This window comes from Rhea americana, unplaced genomic scaffold (assembly GCF_003343005.1).
Source record: "Rhea americana isolate MKP2758 unplaced genomic scaffold, rheAme1 scaffold_80, whole genome shotgun sequence".
In the NCBI taxonomy this organism is placed as follows: Eukaryota; Metazoa; Chordata; class Aves; order Rheiformes; family Rheidae; genus Rhea; species Rhea americana.
This window is the reverse complement of record NW_028186979.1, coordinates 3,374,146-3,379,880: the sequence shown is the minus strand read 5'-3', so window position 1 is coordinate 3,379,880 and position 5,735 is coordinate 3,374,146. Positions and strand designations below refer to the sequence as shown.

The 5,735-nt window shown below is 43.8% G+C and overlaps 1 protein-coding gene across 3 annotated transcripts in view; it reads left to right on the top strand.

Moving 5' to 3' along the window:
• Nucleotides 1-4,856: 4,856 nt before the first annotated feature.
• The window catches only part of KIDINS220 (kinase D interacting substrate 220), an 88,026-nt gene continuing 87,147 nt past the window's right edge, over nucleotides 4,857-5,735 (top strand). For all 3 annotated transcript variants that reach the window (XM_085322927.1, XM_085322926.1, XM_085322928.1), the window contains exon 1: nucleotides 4,857-4,984. The gene's annotated coding sequence lies outside the window, so the exon portion shown is untranslated. The remainder of the gene's footprint in view (nucleotides 4,985-5,735) is intronic.

The window sequence follows — 5,735 nt, the reverse complement described above, 5'->3', positions numbered from 1 at the left end:
CACTATACTTAGTTTCCCTACCTATTGGTTGGTGATTGTATTTTAAAGCAGGCTGGGAATCCTTGACCTACAGACTCTTTACCATGCACATGCAGACTGATGTATAAAACAAGCTGTATTAAATGTTACTACTAAACAAGTGCTGTTTCCATCACTTTCTGATCTGATGATGAATTTTTTTTCTTTCCTCTTGGTCTCATTTGAATTCTACTTCAATACATATTTTGTAAAACCAATGAAATATACATACAAGAAACATCTTTTACAAAGATCTGTTTCTGCAAGTAGTCCCACCCTAGAGGAATATTAAAATACCTGGGTTGGTCCCTTGAAAGGCCCTACTACTGTATTAATGATATTTTTAAGCTTTTTAAAAATTCTTTTACCAAGTTTCATCATGGGAGATAAAGAATACTTGTCATTTCAGTATGAGGGACTGCAGATACAATTTTAGATGCTCTGATTTTTCTGTCATTTTAATTAAAATTTTGATACTGCCTTCTCTGGCAGAATGAAAAAGACCTTCATAAATTAGATTTGTCACTGTATTTGGTAAGAAACTCATTTGAACAGATTAAGTTAAAACATAGTTTTTGTACCTCAGGATGTTAAAACTCCGTAGTGGATCTGATTCATCTTTATGATGATCGTGATGAAAAAAAAAATTAACTCTGCCCTCTTAAGATATTGAACATGAAGAACCCTGATTAAAAACATCCTGGAGACAACAAATATTTTCCTATGTCTGTAATTGAACTTAGAACCATCTGAATAACTTCCTGACAGTAACTTCCAGGATTTTTTAGGATAGAATACAGAAGCAGTTCTTGGGGAAGATCTCTCCAACCTGCTTTTCAGATTTGGACTGAAGACCTGTACTGTTAGCAAGATTTTTCACTACATCTTGCAGTTCTTCCTTGGCATGGTCGCTTTCAATAGCCAAATAGTTATTTGTCTGCATTGGTTATTCACTATCTTTCCAAATGAAATAACCTGTATCAGCAAAAGATCTCTCCATTACAAAATAAGTAATATGACTGCCCATGTACTATATTACAAAACAGCTTCTTTCCATATTCTGTATTTCCGTATTAGTGCTTTTGAGGAGACATCAGAAGACAAAAACATGCATGTCAAATGGTCATGATCTGGATCAATATAGGTTAAAGAAATTAGAAAAGTAAGGAAAGAAAACAGCTTAAGTACTATAGTAATTATAACCAGTAGACTAATTATAAGCTTATTAATAATTGAAGCATGGTAGCTATTTTTAATTGATGTGTCKGTATTGGGCAGGTGCTGACATCTGAAATAGTGGCACAATTGTGTTCTGGAGATAGACTTAGTTAYTATAACAATTAAAATCAACTTCAATTATGTTAAAGTTAATAGATGTGTTATTTTTAATCTTGATAAGGGAGGATAATTTTTCAAGTCTTGTTAAATTTCATCCATAATTTTGAAGCATTGCACATCGAAGAGCTGTAACTATGTCAAGCTAAAAAACAAGCAGTGAGCAGAGAAACGGATCTTCAGACTTGGATGAGACAAACCTATTCCAAAGGGTAAGGAATGAGACACCYATTTTTATGAATTTGAGCTACTGCTTTGTTAATCTTGGCTTTTTTGCTTTTGCTAGTGCTTTGGGATTTCACAAGGAGCTTTTGCTTCATTTGTACAAATTATTTCACTGGGTCTCATGCACTTCTGGGTGCTGGTAAGAGGTGTTTTTTTTTTTTTTTTTTAACAAACAGCTTCTTCTTGAGCTGTTACTTGAACTGGTGCTAGAAACCGATACTGAACGATGTCTGCTGTTAAGATGTTTAAACAAGTGTTTAACTGCTAGGTGCCAGTGTACTTGTTAAATATTTGTTTTTCAAGTTGGCTGAGATGGTATGAAGTTATTGCAGGGTGTAGAGGCCTGTCAGACAGGAGAAGATGGATCTTTCTCATCATCTGTCTGTTGTGAATTCTCACATTTATGTCTCTCACTGACTAGTAYGGAGAACTCTAAATGCGACTAGCTTATTTGTAGTAACAAACTCTGTGGAGACTTTTGTATCAAGTTGCTTCAGGAATAAGTTGTATCTATAGAAGGTCCTTTTTTCTGTATGTTAGTCATCTTTTCATTCATGAAAGATCTTAGCCCCATTTTTTTTATTGAGCTGTTCAAATATAAATCCTGAAGGAGATGGGAAAGTGGAAAGGAGAAAAAATAATTTGTTGGAAGATTTTGATTTTGTTGGATTATATGCTCTACACTACAGCAATTTAGAAATATCAACATTTACCACCTTTTTTACAGCACATCATTAAAAAAATCAAGCATTCCTGCACAGATTCTGGACAAATGCTACTCTGAATTTTTAATCATGTCACTCAAACTATACATTAATGATATGCCAAATTAAGTTTTTGAGTCACTTGTTAAAAGATTATTTATGTGCTTTACCACACCCGCATGATATTTTGAGAGGCAGAATTTGCTTTCTGTGAAATCCTAACCCCACTGAACTCCAGTTTCGACCCTGCAGTGGGACCAGGATTCATTCTCTATAACTTCATCACTGATGGGAAAAGGTTCTTCCCAATGTAAAAGCAGGGTGCAAGTGGAAGAGCACAAGCGAGTTGGATCAGCCTGTATTGAAAGGGGAAGAAAGTGAGGGATGATACAGTTCTGCCTTCCCTGTTCCGAGTCCTCAGTGTGTGTTTAGTTCCCTCATATGCAGGAGGAGCTATGGCCTCTGCCTGACAAATTTGTAGCTTTGAGGTGAGAACACAGCTAAAATGTGGTATGGGTAAAGCTATGATATTAGAATAAGAATTTGGGACATTGASGAGATCATGAGGTGAGAGATTAATGTTATTTGTATAGACTGTATAGAAAACAAAAAAAGGAAGAAAATGTTTGAGAATCCATAGACCTCAGGAGGCTAAAGTAGTCTCATATATTACAGTTTCTCTTTACAGTACATGAGGTCAGGTAGATGATTGAAACATCAGGACCATCTTTGAGTGATGGTCCATATGCATAAGTTCAAGTAGTTTAGATTGAGCACTTTTCAATTCAGCAGTAACTGCAGGGATTCATTCATCRTTTGTCTTTTTGTATCACGTACCTATGGCATAAATAGGGATGCTTTTGTAAGCATTGAATTTGTTTAAATTTCTTCCAGCCTTTCAGCTGAATCAGTGTTTTGATGCAGATCTAACTGGATTTAGCTTTTGATTTTAATGGAGCTTGCTTTCCCCCATGTATTGGTGAGGGGGGAAGGTGCAAGTAAGGAAAACTTGTTGATCTCATCTGGGTGTGAGGATCTCTCCTATTATTGCAAAAACCTGAATTGTTTTTTTTCAAAAACTCAGTGGAAATACTTGCCTGGTTATCCTAAGTATCTACTTAGGATACACAGGGACCACTATAGGATGTGTCTTTCAGAAGCTAAAAATGTGAGCTCTTTAGAGATGGAGATTCCAGTGTTGTAAGGATTTTGAACGAACACTTTGATCCTTGGGAATCCTTTCAGTAACAGTTTGGGGCCTATAGTGTCTTCCTGAAAACCTAGTTCTTTATTAATTTGTTATCATCCCAGGTTCAAATTATGCTCCATGGTCTCTCAAGAAGATATTATTACTGTGGTCATTACAGAGCATCTCTGAGCTAATTGTCAAATAATTTCTGTCATTAAATAGAGGAATCTATTGTTAGGATTTGGATTGTACAAAAGATGAAAGGGCATCTCTCTATAGTCATTAGATGTATTTTACCATCATGGAAGGTATAGAGTGGAAGAATTGCTACTAGAAGGACATAAAACATGTTGGAAATTGCATGGGAAGTCCTAAGCCACTTATGACCCAATGTACAAATCTGCCAGTATGGTGAAGTACATTTTCAAAATATTTAAGAAACTGCTTTGGAGCTTGGAAGAAGTCTGGGGAGAGGCTTGGCAGACACTGACCAAGAGCAGCTCTGAACTTTCTCCTGTGCTGTCTGTAGCATGTTGAGGTGAGGTTTCTTCCATGTTTACCTCGCCTACAGTGAGAAATACCCTCTCATTTATCAGAGAGGAATTTTAACAAAAATCCTTTCGTGGTTTCAAAAAGCATTTTTCTCTGAGGTTGAGTGCTAAGGTTGAGTGCTGAGGTTGAGTGCTCTGTTTCAGATGTTCCCCACTTTGGTGGTGTTTCTAAGCTGCCTCCATCCTGAGGTTTACAGAGCTGGCCTTGCAGTTGTCTTGGTGAAGCTTCATGTCAATGACCGACTTGATCAAGACCCTATTCCACCTAGCTTTTTGGGGGGGCGGGCAGAGGCCCTGTCAAGCTTATACTGTGATGGAGAGATGATCTGCCTTGGTGAAATGGTTTGTGGCAGGTGTAGAGGAACAAGTAATGATCCCTTCAATGCTTGTGRGGTGGGGGTGGCTCTGTGAGGAAGGCCCCTTGGGACAGGTGAGTGGGGGCCGCTGCTGCCTCAACTGCAGCCCCGAGCCGTTTGGGGGAGGGGGGCTGCAGCGAGTGCGGCTCAACGGCTGCCCCGAGCCGTTGGAGCCGTTAGGCKGCTCGCGGGGCCGTCCGAACGCGCCCGGCACGGCCGCCGAGGGCGGTGACTCAGTGCGGCGAGGGCTCCCGGGCAGGGTTTCACGGGTCCCCGCTAAYCGGTCATTAGCCGATTACAAGCGGTTGTTACTGCGCCAGCCCTGCCGGCTATTCGAGGACTGGCTCCTCGCGCCCTGGGGTGCCCCGCCCCGGGCACGGGCAGGCGGCCGCAGCTCCCGCCCTGGCGGCGGGGGCGCCCCCGCCCGGCCCAGCTCACGTGACCAGCCGGCAGGCACGGGGGGTGAGGGGGGGATAAGGCGGTGGAAAGTAAGATGGCCGCCGCTGGCGGGGGGAAGTGAGGAGCGCTCCGAGCCGCTGCCTCCTTGTCAGTCCCAGCCTGGGCCAGGGGAGCCGCCCGCAGGGGCCGAGTCCCGCCGGCTTTGGGGTGAGTGGTGGTGGTGGGGGGCAGCGGGGGGGGGGAAGGCAGGAGGCGCTCGGAGCTGCCAGACAAAGGGCGCCGCCGGGCGCCGCGCCGCGCGGCCGAAGGCGGCGGTGGAGCTGGGCCGCGGCGTGCGCCTCGGGCTCCGGCTAGCGCTTTCGGCAGGGGCAGCGCTGCGTGGCGTGCTGCCAGCGCCCCGAAAGGTCCCCTCGTTGTGTCGGTGTGCGCCCCGCCATGGCCGCTCAGCCGGCCCTGAAATCCTCCCGCTGCCGCGCGGCGGGGGGAATAGAGCAGCCCCGGCGGCGCCGCGGGCACGGTCGGATGTTGCTGTCGGCCCCAGCCCGGAGGGTGCGGAACCTCTTCGACTGTTCTTGTCTCTTGTTTCTAACTGGGAAAGGCAGACTGGTAAGCAACGCCGGTAGGCTGACCCGTAACCAAAGTTTCGCTTCTACTCTGTAGGGAAAAGAAGCTGAGTTTGAATAGCTAAAGCCTTAAGGGCAGACGTTTGCTCCTCTTGCTTGCTTAAAAATTGGATAAAGAAAGTGATTTCTCATCTGTAAGTTCGGACCAAGGATTAACCCTGTCTGCCATGCTCTAGGTGACCCTGCTGAGCGAGGAGGTTGGACTAGATGGTCTCCAGAGGTCCCTTCCAACCTTACTGATTCTGTGATTCTGTGGTTACTGTGGGGGCGATACACTAGCACGGTATGTCCGTTGATGGCAAAGTGCTTGAATCATGGAATTAGTTGCCTGCCCC